General features: G+C 37.7%; 1 long non-coding RNA gene across 1 annotated transcript; it reads left to right on the top strand.

The window, feature by feature from the left end:
* Positions 1–11,509: 11,509 nt before the first annotated feature.
* LOC141640624 (uncharacterized) lies at positions 11,510–15,701 on the top strand. Its single transcript, XR_012543087.1, has 3 exons — positions 11,510–11,718; positions 14,609–14,666; positions 15,559–15,701. It is a non-coding gene; the product is annotated as an uncharacterized LOC141640624 (long non-coding RNA).
* Positions 15,702–16,106: the final 405 nt, after the last annotated feature.

Raw genomic sequence — 16,106 nt, 5'->3', positions numbered from 1 at the left:
GAGTTCTAAAAGTAGAATCGATTAAAAGGTTAATCCACCGAGTTATATTGATGAGGGTTTCATCGGCTACCCCGTGCCTAAGTCGATATGAATTTGGGTCTTGGAATCATTTATTCTAGTTGGGTAGAGGTCACTAGAAAAATGCATAAAACTTGTTTAAATCATTCATTTTTACGAGTATAATTAAAACGACAAATGTTTTACTCCTTATATTTTGTTTTGTAGACCACTTCTTATTCATAACAAATGGCAACACCAACTCCTAATGCTACACCACTCGCTACTTCATCTTGGCTCCGATCCTTTATGGATCGATGTAAACTTGAAAAGAATGGGTCAAATTTCTCCGAGTGGGATGCCCAACTCAAATTAGCCGCCGAGGGTGACGACGACAAGCTTCGTTACCTTACCGAGGCCTCTCCACCCGAACCCTCCACTAGGTCCACCGCGGCCACAAGGGAAGCCTATGAGACTTACCAAAAGGAGTCCGCCGCAATGAAAAATGTATTAATATTTGCGATGGAGGCGGAACTCCAAAGGAGAGCCTTCAAAATGGGCAATGCTAATGAGATTTACTCCAAACTTGTGACCATGTTTTCACAAACTCCGCGGATCGTCCAATATGAGGCGGCCGCGGCATTCATTGATCTCGACTTCAAAGAGGGCCAAAAGGTTAGCCCTCATGTGCTCAAACTCATGGAGCTTGTCGAGACCTTGAAAATTCAAAAGGTTGAAATCCCCAAAGAACTCATCGTAGATAGGATTCTACACTCCTTGTCTAAAGTCAAGGCATATGTGCAATTCCGGGTGAATTTCAACATGCAAGACAAGGACGTGTCTCTTGAGGAGTTGCACAAGTTACTTGTGCAAGCCGAGAGGGACATGGGGTTAAATGTGAACCCTCCCAAGGATGTGCTTAACATAAGCACAAAAAGTAAGGGGAAGTTCAAGAAGAGTGCAAGAAAGGGTAAAAAGCAAGCTCCCACATTCACCAAAGCTAAGTCTTGTGAAGCTAGCACCTCCAAAGTCAAGAAGGGTCCTCTTGACAAATGCCATTATTGTAATGGCATGGGACATTGGAAGAGGAATTGTTCCAAATACCTTGGTGATATCAAAGCTGGAAAGATCACTCCAGTAGGTAAATGACTAACCTTCTTTTATGTTTCTAAATTCAACTATGGTATTATGATGCAAAGTTGTGATAATGTATCTCCCTTTTTATTGAAAATAGGGCCTCCACCAAGCAAAGACAAGGGAAAAGAAAAACAAGCATGAGAAACCATGGAGAAGCTTAGGATAGCTTTTATGGAGCTTTGTTTTTCATTGTCTTATTTTAAGTTATGTTTTGGATTCTAGAACTTTGAGTTTCCGTGTTCGACATGGAAAAGTATTTTGGATAATGAGTTGTATTTTGGATGATAGTGACTTGGTTTGCAACCCAAGTCACCCGTTTATCATTTATCCTTTTAATGTTCTAAAATTCATCTTTAAATGCTTGCGTTTTGAAACATAAGATCATTCACTTAAAGGTGATCTAATAGACAATTATAATGACGGGTTTCATTATATGTCCACATGCTTAAGGCTTGTGTATGATCATTTATGAAGTGCTTTTGAGTCTATGAACTCTCTTAAAGGTATGTCAATCACCAAGTACACACATGAAATCAATTACTATTAGTCTGTCTATGAGATAGTTCTCCTTATACTTCAACATCATTGATTAGTGTCTCATATGCTATCTTTGAATATATAGTGTATTTATTCTAAAGATAGAGTGGGAGAAAAATGAGGACACAACACACAAGGCAAGATAAAATTGTGTACTTGTGTAAATGTAGATCTACACAAGAGAAAATGATTTGAATAAAGGTATATCTATTTACATAGTATACCAAATAGATGAGATCCATGGTCTCAAGTTAGTTCTATATAACTAATGAGACCAAGTGTAGTAATCATAAGAGTAAATTCTCAAAATAACTACACGAGGAGACCAAAAGAAGTTTTGGATAAAAATGACTAATGTAAAGTCTTAACAAGTTTTGACTAAGTTCTATATGATAAATTTTGACCAAATAGTTTCAATCATGAGTTTTACTTAAGAGCCTAAATGAATCAAAGTAACATACTAGTTATGATCAAGATTAAGTTGCAAAAATTGATATTCCGATATCTTCAATAGCCAACGTTTTAACCACGCAAATGTCATTGCTTAACCTCGCTAGGAAATGGTTAATCCTCCTTCCGAAAGAGTATTCCGAAGGACGTATTCTAGATATTGTTTATATTTGAATAATGACATTACTACACATCATTATGACATGAGTGTGTTAGAGATTTAAAAATCTCTTTCCGTAAGGTTGAGATGAGACCACTTCAAAATAGGCTTTTTGAAAGGATATGATGGGAACATATATGGTTTTATCCTAGTAACTTGGCAAAGCAATTTATATTTATATCTTTGACAAATTTCGATTGAGAAGTCAATTTCGAAATATGTTGAATTGAGTGGGAGTTAGGAAATTCTCATGTGAAGACATGGAATTTAGTGGGAGCTATCATCCTTGAATGTATAAAACTCATTACTCATTAAAGAATGATTTAGCTAATACCTTCTTTCATAAAGAAGCTTTTGAGTTTTCAATTCTGGATGAAAATGGACAATGATGAATCCAATTACATCATGGGATATTGGATTAGTATTAAAGAGATACACATCATATCAACATATACATAGGATATTCATATGAATGAAAATGGAATTACCATTAGCAGTCATGGTAGTTCATTGAACCTGAGAACGGTTGATCTCATGATTATCAATAACTAATGTTTACGCCATTAGAATAATCATGTACATGTCCAATTTTGAATCATATGCATAAGAGCATGATGATTGGTTGGTGAGCCATAATAGAAACGTCATGAATTCTCAAGTAGAATCCGATGAGTGATTTCGGTGTTTGACGGAATACTCGATTATGTGACAATAGGTTGCACATATATATGAAATCCGAACATAGGTAAGGATTTATGAGAATCCTAAAACTTTCGAGCTAGAAAGAGAAATGAGAAGCTTTGGAAAGATGCTTGGTTGAATAAGAAGTTATTCAAAAACAATCTTTCCTAGTAAAGCTAGGACTTGTGAGAAGTGCTAAGCTGAATAATCTTGTAAATTGTTACAAGATTCTACAAAACATATACCTAGTGCATTGTGTGTGGATGGAACACTTGATCAGTACAAGTTGTATTATTCATCGCAAATTCGTTCGTTATGAGATGAGCGATAAGAAAGTTCTTTCAAATTAAAGAACCAAAACCAAGGTCGAGAACCTTAATGTGCACTTGGTAAGATTCATGCTATGAGAGAAAACATGAATGTGAAGGAAAATGCAAGTGTAAGAAGTTTGAACACATGGACACATGGGATGTTAAACTTCTATTGCAATCAATAAGTGTTTACACTTATGATAAACATCACAAGGTTGCAATATGACATTGACTACCCAAGTGTGATGTCGACATTTGTCGTATGAGTTATTCTTAACTCACCCTGTACATTGTTATATCCAAACGGGTTGTAGAGACAATTGAACCCCGTTAAAGTGAACATGGATTAACATTGTTTTTGCCCATAGTTACTTATATGAGGTGACGTCTCAAGTGACTAGAGTGTGATGCGATTGATGGCAAGTTCAAGTGCCATACGGTCATGTGAGATGACTAGTCGATCACATAGGCAGATTATTAGGAACATTTTGTCGGGCCTAATGACCGCTTATAGAGTTCCGGCAAATTTATATAGCCTGGTCGTGGCGAGAGCTACTATAGTATTCGAATGAGTCGATTCTTTTGACTAAAGACTATTCACCTAAGATGGCACGATTTGATTAACTTTGATTTGTGTTACTACGACCTTCGTAAATGGGGTCAAATGGGCATATTTTGGGTTATGATGGCTGTGGCTAGTCGAAGGGAATGAGTGCGATAGGAATTGTCCACCCCTTGTCAGGGTTATAACAATATCTCAGGGCCACTCGAGGAGTAATGAACTGGAAATGCGTGGCCACGCTCGGAAAGTATCTATGATAGATAAGTCCGGTCAATCGGTTATTCTCCAGATCGAGGAAACCACTCTCGATATGATCACTTGCAAGTACGACCGAAAGACACCTTGCATTGAGTGGGAGATAGTAATAGGACAAGAGAATTGGTGACGCACACTTGTCGAGGACAAGTGGGAGATTGTTGGAATATGTGTCCTCCGACAATAATGCGATCACGATTGTTGATCATAATGATCACATGTTTAAGTCTCATTAAAATGAATACAATTGGGAAGTAATATTATTCTTGTCAACTCGGTCAACATATATCGGTAATGATTGGCTGACTAGAGTTTGACATTACTGTCGTGTGACGGTGGTGATCAGTTGACCCCCTAGGTCATACCTAAAGGGCAATACTCTTAATTGATTATTTAATTAATCGTATAATGTTACGAGTTAATTAAATTACTTGAAAATTGACGGACGATTTTGGAAGTAAAATTTACGTATCAAATTGAAATGTGATTAAATGAGATACGGTCCGAGTAATTGAATTGTATCATTACTCGGATGAAATAATTGTTTAATGTAACAATTAAATTGAATGAATTGTTATAAATACAATCAGTTGTGATTTATAAATTGGTAAAATTTTTGGCACAAGTAAATATGAAATTACTAAGTCAATTTTTGTATGTGACGTATTTTTATTAATACGTTGATTTTTAATATGTTAAAAATACATAACAAATATATGTGACATGTGACATGTAACATATAGACAATTGACAAAAATAATATGGAATCCATATTATAGAATGGGCCGAAAATTAGAAGGGTTTATACTAATTATATGTTGCTTGTAATTAGTGGAAAACACAATGATTAACAGAAACCTAGCCATGCAAGCCTATTGTTCCTTGTGAAGAACAATTTCTCCATGCATTGGCTCACCCTAAAGCTCCTCTTACACGGTTTTGGGGAAGCAAATGTGATCATTGTTTTTCTTTAATTTTGCCTAATAATATACTAAAGGTAGTGTATTATTTCCATTCTATTTCATTCATCCAAAAACACAAGTTCTAGTGAGAAGAAAAATCCTCTCTTCTTCTCTCTTAAAAACCGAAATTTATAAGAGTTTTATAAAAGTTTTTGGTTCAATTTTCTACTAAAATTAATATTATACTAGTATTGTAATATTAATTAGATTAAGTGTTAAGCCTTGGGTATAATACATAGGGAGAGATCTTACACTTAGATCTTTATTCTTCCATTGGAAAAGCTCAAGAACAAGAAGAGAAAGGTGATCTCTCTTGTGCCCTAATAGCCGAAATCTACTATGTAAGGACATGATTTCTCCTCTATTTATATTATTGTTTGCATGCATAAGATCCGTAATTAATTTTATGACAAATTATTTAGACATATAAGAGTATGTTAATATGTATATGAATCTACATTTCCTTCACCAAGTTCCCAAAAAACTTGGTGGCGACTCTAATTTGTCTTAATTCGATTCGAAAGAACCTCGAGTCGATTATGCCTAGTGTGGATCCCGCGGACGCAGTTCCCGAGGGCCTTGTCCACACCTTCGCTCGTCATATTTTTGACGCGAGTGTCCGCCCTTCTCTTCTCCCTTTGCATTCTAGACCTTTGTTCTTACTTTTTGGCGCCTACGTGCTTGAACTTTCGACCACGTAAGCTCGGATCTTTCTGAGTACCAGCCTCGTTTGCATGACCGACCAATTTGACCAACTCCACATCAATTAACTTAATTAATCTAATCGTTTTTTTCCTCTTACGAGGGCACTTTCGTCTACATTCGAGTCGAGCATCACTAATCGATAACTTAGTTCTTCTCGTTTCGTCAAACATGTAAGTCTGAGGGTGTAAATCTCTCCTTTATTTATTGTTATTTATTTTTTTGTATCATCATTAATGTAAAGTTTATGTCGAAAACATCTTTAAAACCGATTTCTAAAACCGTGCTTTAAAACCCTTTTTATGGATTACCAGAAGATAACCGTCGAGAAAGGACGCAGCAACTGCTGCGCCTCTTCGAAGGAGCGCAGTTCCTGCTGCGCCTCTTCGTAAGGGTGCCGCAGTTCCTGATTCCTTTCTTCTTCCTTAGTCCTCTGTAATTCGTCAATCGTTGTTTGTTTTCGTTTGTTTTCTTTAATTCTTCGATACAATAGTCTAACAATCTCATGTATATTATTTATCATTCATTCACACGTTTAATTCATCATTAAATCCGACTTAAATCCCTTATAATCTCATATTTGCGGGTTTTCGTCATTAAGCTCAATCCGGGTTGTAGAGATTCGATTTGTTCATATCGGGTTTCTGGAATTCAATCTTTGATATATTTTCATCTGTCTATTGTCGTATTCGTCATTAATTTGTCATGTTTAACCTATTTTGTTCACCTATGTCACTAATCAATCGATCGTTCATGGAAATAATCCGTTTGCATCCGTCTCGTCCATGTTTTATTGCTTTTATGACCATCAATCGCATGTAAATAACCTATTAATCACTTTCATCCTAGTAAATATCATAATCAATCCTTAAAATCATCAATTAACATTAACGATTTGTAGTTCCGGCTTCACAACCAGAACTCACCGTTGGAACAGACGCAGCAACCGCTGCGCCTCTTCCAGAGGGCGCAGTCCTGCTGCGCCTGTTCCAGGATGGGTTCTGTCTCTGACCTCCGTTGTTGCTTGACCTAGTTTAATTAGCTTACGTATAATTAACTATTAACCGTATTATCGCCTACTGTTTCTGTTCGTTATTTCATTCTTTTTCTCAAATTATCCGTTTCAAAGGTATTTTCGACATAAATCGCTAAACCCGATGTAATTATTGTAATTTTTATTGTAGTTTTCTATCATTGTATTATTTATTGAATTTGTATGATTTATTTGCACGCTTCCATATGTAATTGAGCATTAAATCCTACTTCGACCCAATTGTATGCGAAAATTGTTCACCAACTTAGTCTAATCTTCATATGCTAGGATTAAAACTTGGATGTTGCATTTCATGCATATAATCGACGATATATCAAGTATAGATGATGTCCCTAATCATTAGTAGAGGCCGCTATCGAGGCGGGCGGGATTAGGTGTTCGATCAAAAGAGCTTCTTAATATGTACCCTCACCCCTTAGTCCAGATCTCTGTGAACATTCGTGTTCATTGGCATCCACGAGAGTCATTCTAGACATAGAATGGTAAGGGTAACGATTGCTTAGTGTTCATGTCTTTACTTTGTGTCTTAACATGACACGAGGTATTCGAACGGTTCCAATTTCCCATAAAAATTGGTGGCGACTCCAACAAATGCAAACGCTTATTCTCTCTCCCAAGCGCCCCCGTGGGCCCGCTGTCCACAGTTTGGCGACTCCGCTGGGGATAATACACTTACGTGTAGCCAAGGGTGAAACTTGAACAAGGTTAGGGAATAGTTTGTACAAGACAATTGTCGGTTTTCATAACTCGGTCTTCCTAAATCGTTTCATTCGGCCTTCCTAGGCCCAACCCAACCCATTCGATCAATCGTCTCGTCTAAACGTCCTAATTCTTATTTGCGCCTAAGGATGGATAGCGATTGACGTCATCCATACCATGATGCTAACTCTTGTTTGTATCAAGGACTTTCACTACTTGAGGAAATGGACTAGGAATCGGCCTTACTCTTGTTTGGTACGAGCCTCTCCACAGACTTCGGGTTTGATTGTTCGGTATGGCAACCCACCCTTTTAACCAAAACTCTTTTAAATGCACTCAGCATCCCGTTATAATGCTTGTATAAATGCTTGTACCTTACGTGATCACCATTTCTAAACGAAACCATGACGATTTTTGTAAAAATCAAAACCTTTTTTTTTAAAACAGAAATTTCGAAAAAGGCCATTGATTAGCGCGAAACCCAGTCGAAACTCTGTCCGTTTGTCGAGTCAAAATTCGGGTCCAAGCCCATTTCAAAACCTCACTTCGAGTCCACTCCTACAACTACACTATAGTTGACTAGGATACACATTTTCAAATCCCTGTCTTTTCTTCAAAACTCACTCAACACAAGTGGCACACACCCACTTCACGAGTCAAAACATTTTTTCTCTCAGCAAGTGTGTTAGAATGGTCGATCGTGTTTTGATTCGTCATCGATCTCTTATCCAGTTTTCAAGATGCCTGGAACCAGCGACGCGAACCTCAATCAACTTAAAGATGGTAATGATCGAATCCTAGCCGTGTTAGCTCAAATCCAAGTTACCCAAGATCAAGTGTATGATCGTCTTTATACCATCGAGGGCCGGATCTACGCCGTAGAGGGGAGGTTGCCTCCTCAAGAAAGTGAAATAGTAGGTGACTTCGCAGATGAATCCAAGGACGAAAATCCTCCTATGGGAATGACTATAGCCGAGAAAAGGCTCCAATACTTAGAGGAGCAATTGATGTACCTTAAAGGGGATGACATTTATAGGGAGAACAACCGCAAGTATGAGGCCGTCAACTCCAAATTGCCAACCAACTTCAATATGACGGATATCCCTAAATTCAAGGGGCACGAAAACCCTTTGAACCACATCCGTGCCTTCAAGGATTACATGTCTATCAAAGGCATCAAACCTGAGATGTTCTTAAGGATATTTCCTTCATCTCTTGACACCATCCCAAAGCAATGGTTGTACTCTTTAGAACACAAGAAGATCGCTACTTGGGAAGATGCCGCAATCGAGTTTGCTAAGCAATATGCGGATAATGCCGAAATCCAGGTTAACATGCGCACTTTAGAGGTTCTTACCCAAAATGACAAAGAAGGATTCACCGACTTCCTAAGTAGGTGGAGAAAGACTAGTAGTCAACTAGTTGAACGCCCGGATGAGGCTACCCTTGTGGAGAAGTTCGTGGATAATCTCAAACCCATCTATGCCAACCATTTGAGATACCAAAACATCAAAAATTTCAAGGACTTAACCGTACTAGGAACAAGGATTGAAGATGACATCCGTAAAGGGCTCTTGTCCAAAACGGTAGATCGAGGATATCAAGACTCGACAAGCCGTTCTTACGGCTCCACTAGCAAGACCGATGAAGTTAACCTTCTCGAGCCATCCAATAAAAGTGCCCCCCCAAGGAAATTCACAAACCTTGGGGACACTTACTCCAACGCTCTAAAGAGGTTAATGAAGCAAGGCAAACTCCAACCCATAGGACCTACTCCCGAACCTGAAAAGAAATCCAAGTTCTGGGATGAGAACTCGTACTATGAATACCATAGGGGCAAGGGGCATGACACAGAAAAATGCTACAAATTGAAAAATGTGCTTCAAGACATGATTGAAGATGGGCGACTACCAATAACGCCAGGGGGTAAACCTAACAACACTCAGAACCCTCTTGGGATTCTAGTGATCACAAGTGAAGAATCTACCTTAGATTGTTCACACCTCATTTCCCCAATTGAATATGAGATCCATGCGATCGAGAGTGATGGATTCTACTCTACTATCTCTCCTACCATTTCCGACTTCATCACATGGGCAAGGAGTGTGGATAGACAAGTTTGGGAATTAGAAAATGTCGTGATGGCTTTACATGATTCTAACGCAACACTCAAGGAGCATGTGCCACTAATCTTCTCTCAAAACGCTACTATGCAAGAAATAGTCGCCGTGGTTCATAAATTAGTCAACCAAATCACGCAATTGGAGGATGAAATCATGAGAATGAGAGAACTAGCTACAATCAATGGAGTATGGGCCGATGATGACGAGGACGAGTATCTCATTGAAAACTCCCTAGTCAAAGAAATAGTCCAAAATGGACAAGACCAAGATGTGGACCACCTAACTCGTTCGGGGCGTCCGTATCAAAGCACTACTCAAAATGGTCCAACCAACGTTATCGCACCAAATGATAACGAATATGACTCCACTGATCATTTGCTCAAGCAATTACAGAAGACAAAGGCTGATCTTTCAGTCTGGCAATTGGTAGGTAGCAAACTCATTCCCACATCGCCAAGCTTTACTGCAAGCTTTGGCCAAACTAAATGTAGCACATAACTCTAGACCCAAAGATGTAGTCAACTTGGTATTCCAAGAATCACCGAAGCTAAGTAATCCTATTACTTTCTCAGACGAAGATTTGCCACCTTTTGGCGCTACTCACAACTTGGCTCTTTACATCACTGTCATTTGTCTAAAGAATAATGTGCCAATGACCTTGGTAGATGATGGCTCCACGGTCAACGTCATACCCCTCAAAACGGCATATAAATTAGGCATGAAAGAGTCGGATTGGACCCATACCAATCAAGGTGTTCGCGCTTATGATGGTACACGACAATAGGTAGTGGGACTCAACCATAGCCACAGGGCCAATTGAGCGAAAGGTTAACTTCCAAATAGTGGACATTGAAGCTTCCTTCAATATACTTCTAGGAAGACCTTGGATTCATGCTTCCAAAGCGGTGACATCCACCCTTCATCAAAAGATCAAGATCCTACTAAATGGCAAAGCGACGACAATCACTTCGTCACCCATCAAGGCAATAATCGAAAAGAAGTCGAACAATCAAGTCCTGTCAGATCCAGTATATGAACTTGGAGGATTCCAAAGCATAAGTGTCATAGGAAGCGAATTGGCACCCTTATACTATGATCCCTACTCCAACTTAGTGGTCAACTACATACTCAAATCCCAGGGATACTTCCCTGGAATGCCTTTGAACCCTATCCGAAGGAACACCTTCGCACCATACAAGGAAGGCAACTAAAAAAGGATACCACTTGGACTAGGGTACAAACCCACTAAAGAGGAAGTTCTCGAGATGCTTGCTCAGGTTCAAAACCGTAAGTACGTAGGAGTCCAAATGCGACCCTATCTCCCTACCCTAAATGGGTACTTCGTTAAGGAAGGAAGTCTAGAACTCTTTCACGGATTTCCCGAGCCTTGGCATTATCTCGAGAGGAAGCTAGCCGGAATCGAGATCTTTCACGATTGCTACTTTATCCCTCCAGAAGCGGTTCCTACAGTCAAAACCCGTCAAGCACCTTGCTTAGACGAACAAGCTGTTAGTCTATTGTTTAGAGAGGATCGATTTGTTAGAGCCGCGCGGGATGAGATCATTACCATGATACTTCAAGATGATCGCTTCAACCCCGCCACGTTAATCACATAAACAAACGCGAGTCAGCAGAAAGGATGGAGAAAATCAATCAAGTGGACCAACAATCAAGGAAGACTCTTCAAGCTCACCAATCACTACTACAAATACCTTACATTGATGACGCTTTTGTATTGATGCTTTTATAAAGCGTCGACCGTAAATAACCCTCCAATTTTATTTTTTTGGGAAAACCGTCCCATATATACTAATAATTAAGCGGCAAAGCAATTTTCTAAATTTTCCCCAAAATCCCCTGCTAACCCCCATCGACTATCATCACTTTACTCAAATCTTTTTTTTCAATTAAAAACCCTAACCTTTGAAATCCCCGTTCAATCAGCGATTTCCCTTTCAATCATCATCAATTTTTCGTTTAATCATCAGCAAAGACGATCAATCAGCAGTTTTCCGTTCAATCTCTGCCAATCAATTGTAATTCTGCAACTCACAAACGCACAATAAATATGCTTATTACATATCATAGGTATGATTTTCTCATTCATTTTCAATTACTTGTATGTTATTGCTGGTAATTTTAATTGCTTTAATCGGATTATGGGCGTGCTCAATAATTCTGATCATCATCAAAGATGATGAAGTTATTGCTTTTCGGGACATATATAAATAATATGGTGCTATATGAACTCGATTACTTTCTTTGTTTGATTTTGATTCTTATTTTCCGTTTGATTGTGAGTTCAATTATGAAATTTAGGGTTTTGGTTTACAGTTCTAAGATTTAAATTAAAGTTGTTAATTTGAGTTTCTTTTTTAATTATGTTTCCATTCCATATTTATGGTTTTGGTGTTGTGGTTGTGGTTGTTGGTGTTGTGGTTGTTGGTGTAGCGAGGTAGTAGTGGCAGGACGCTGATAGTGGTGAGCTGTGGACTAATGCAATCGAGAGCATAAAAAAAGTTGTGAAAAAAAAAATAGTTGCTTTCATCGTCTTGTTTACATTCTCGAAATTCTGAGGGTTTCAACTCCATGAATATCCATTCTATAGTGTGTAAAATCTAGAAACAATATTAATTGAAAGCTTCGCATTGAGTACGTATATTTCCATTGGTAGCTGTCTTAACACCGACCCGGTCCAATTTGATCATGGCCGAAGAAAACGGTGTATAAAATCTAGAAACAATATTAATTGAAAGCTTCGCATTGAGTACGTATATTTCCATTGGTAGCTGTCTTAACACCAACCTGGCTCAATTTGATCATGGCCGAAGAAAAAACAGTGTATAAAATCTAGAAACAATATTAATTGAAAGCTTCGCATTGAGTACGTATATTTCCTTCGGGTACTCAAGTATGGGTTTTGCAGGGTTAACATTACTCTGAGTTATCTTGGGTTAAATTTCGATTTTATTCGTCCGTTTTTTGGTTCTGCATTTCAAGAATGCTATGCTATTTAGAATTCTGCATTTACTTGAAGAATGCTCAGCTAAACATAGACTACTCATCCAATTGTTAACATTTCGAATTTTTGATTGAGGTCTAATACATCGAACTCCCATTCTAACTTCTTCCTGACACTTCCTCACAACAATATCTGGCGTTGGCAAAGACAATTCACGCTGCCAATCAATTCTAATTCTTCACCTCACAAAGACGATACAATCTGCTTATTGCATATCATAGGTACTATTTTCTCATTTATTTTCAATCGTTGTATGTTATTGTTGGTAATTTTAATTGCTTTATAATCGGGTTATGGGCGTTCTTCCTAATTTTGATCATCAAGAAATATTATTATGTTATTGGTTTGGGTCTGGTCACTGTTTGTTAGGGTCATAGTTCAGGTCATTGATCAGTCATGAATAGTAAGTTATAATCGGGTTAGGGTTATGGGCGTTCTTCGTAATTCAGGTCATTGATCAGTCATGAATAGTAAGGTTTTGATTCAAAGTAGTAGTTAAACCCTAGGATCTCTTTTATGCTGTGTTCCTGGACTAAATCAGGTTATTAAATTTGAGCAAATGCCGTGAACGAGAGACCCACTTGCAACTCCATGGCCGTCAACTATCGGCTGTCTGCGGTTGGTGCTTCTGTGGCACTTGGGATTTTTGGTTCAAATTCATTGACATTAACCATAACATAGTCTTCATGAACCGTCTCGAGTTCATTCCACTCAACTGCCGCTGTGCGGAATCAAGGTAAACAGTTTCTTGGTTCGAAGAAGCCAGGGAAATTAGATATACAACAAAAATAACGCTATCCTAGTGTCTCAAGGCCTCTTATAATAGGTAGGATAAAGGGTAAAGGGTTCAGATATGTACAAGAAGAAGGTTGTTTCCGAATTATCCTCATTATAAATCAGATCAACAATAACAATATCTTAGTAAGTGTAGTGACCAAAGTGGTCTCATATTTTTTCTTTTTCCATTATGATCCGTGACCAAAGACTAGCGATTAATATGAGTGTTTCGCTCCATAAAAATAGGGAAATTAGAAACAAGATATAAAAATGTTGATGGACCGTGGGGGTGTCAAACAAATAGTGCTTTTATTAGGCAAAGGTGCCAAACGATTAGATTGAGCAATAAGTACAGAAACAATTCGTCAAAAGGATACAATCTAATCCCCATATTTCACTGATGCTAACATCAGCATCCGACAGCAACAAGTAGTCCGCATCACTCTGTAAGGGAAAAAGAATTCACACGTATCATCAGCTATAAGCCAAAGAAGCATTAACATTCTGGTCAGTCTTTGTTAGGGTCTGTTTAGGGTCACCCTTTTCGCTTTGGATAGGGTCAATTCGGATTAGGCTCTGAAGAAGCATAACATGAGGCCATATCATTGTAGACAGAATCAATATACTACTATATCCAAGAGAGGAATTTACCACCTCTGAAATAGTTTAGTGACTCAAGACACCAGAACGATTCTCTCATAAAATCCTGACTAAGCTTCTAAGAATATTATCATCAAAATTCACCCAAATACCAAGATATTATTTGATATGGCCAATATCATTTGCGGTACATATAGTACATATCTCACAGTAAATAATTTCTTCAATGAAAAGACATGCTAAACAAGCTGATTACTTGGGAGTACAGAGAAGTGGAGAGCAAATAAGCTCATATGATCCTGACATTGATTATCAATAGAGCATACCGGTGAGCACGGACATTCATCAATTATAATATTCACCATTCGTTATGTATGTTTTGAGGTTGAATACAGAGATACTAAAGATGAGCCTATATAAAACATTGAAGTTACAACATCTTCCAAGGAACCAGCGCCATTAGCAGCATAGTTTTCTATAGGCCTTCCTCCATAATCCATGAACTGTCCTTGCTTCATTTTCACCGCCATGTCCAATCCCGAATTCTGGACTGACTGACTATATTGGTTTCCATTTCAGATAGTTCGGTGCTTGATAAGATTCAGATAGTTGCTGCTCAGGACTATTCAGACACTTGGTATGTATCAATCTTTTCCCTTCTTTTCAATTTTTCTCTCCAAATGTTTGTTTTTATTCAGAACATGCGATTTCTGCTTGGTTTTAATTTCATTTCTGCTCATATTTTCATTTTTTTAGGTGTTTAATGTCACGATTTTATGATTAATTGTTGCCTAAATCACGAAATTTGAATTGTAAGGACTTGTCTAGATTACTCATTACATATTTGTTTTGATTTCCTCTAACAACTGCTAGTTCTAAACTACTTAAGTTTGAAATTTGTACCTTACCAACTAATCAAAGTGTATTCTTTTACCCTTGTATTGGTTATATCCTTTGGTATCAAGTTTTGTACCTAAATTTGGTATGAAATGTTCTTGTTCCTTTGTACTCTCTCCATCCTCCTAACTATTTTGGGAGAAATTATGAATAAGTGTTGAGCTATCTATCTTACCCCTTAAATTAAAGAAAATTGAGATATTAATTTTATGGGTGGTAGTTAGTTATCCTGGGGCAATATTGAATAATTAAAGTTTTTCCTTACCAAAGTTGGAAATGGGACAATTCTTTCGGAAAAAAAAATTGGAGGGTAAGGGGACAAAAAAATTGAGATGGAGGGAGTAGTAGTTAATATGGGTTGGCGACAGCGGCATTATGAGGTGTCAAAACAGAGTGGATTCCTATTTAGAGGAAGGTTTAGTTTATGTCTTACTTAGTACTCATAGTTGATAGTATATGTAAAATTATATCTGTGTATATTTCTATTGATTAAGTTTGTTGCATCTTTTTTTGAAATTTAGTATCGTGTGTGGCTGATTTAATATAGAATGACGCTTTAGTGGAACAAATTTGATTCCTGATCTCTTATGTATTACTCTATTGTCTGTCTTGTTACCTTTTCTTTGCCTCAGATTAAGAATTTGAAGGAAGCAAGAGTTAGTCTCACATCTGAGGGTAAGAGGTATTGTATTCTAAATTTCTAATCATTCAATAGTCGTATGATAATTTCACTAGGAGCTACTAGAAAAGCTCACAACTGAAATGCTATGCGTTTGAGCTTTACCTACCGATGTTTATTTGATCTTGTTGTTCATCTATCTTCAGGCCTAAAAGTTTTGTAGTAGTAACCAATATACTGCCTAATTCTAGTCAAAGTAATCAAATTACGAATTTATATTCTATTTGCAAGGTTTAATTACTAGATTAGTGCATGAGTACCAACAATAAACAATTTACATTCAAGTTTCTCACTACCTAATGTGGATGTAGGTATCACATGGTATAATACTTGAGTAGCAATTTTGTTACAATTGATCGAACTCATGAATTGTGTGAATGTTTATGATATAATACCAGAGTAGCATTTGGTCTTGTCTGAGCCAAACCAATCTATTCTGTCTATCTGATCGGGCAAGCCAAGCTAGAGACCAGCTATTGCTAGATGTAAAGGGCTACACTC

This window comes from Silene latifolia, unplaced genomic scaffold (assembly GCF_048544455.1).
Source record: "Silene latifolia isolate original U9 population unplaced genomic scaffold, ASM4854445v1 scaffold_95, whole genome shotgun sequence".
Lineage (NCBI taxonomy): Eukaryota > Viridiplantae > Streptophyta > Magnoliopsida > Caryophyllales > Caryophyllaceae > Silene > Silene latifolia.
This window is presented reverse-complemented; position numbering and strand designations above follow the sequence as displayed.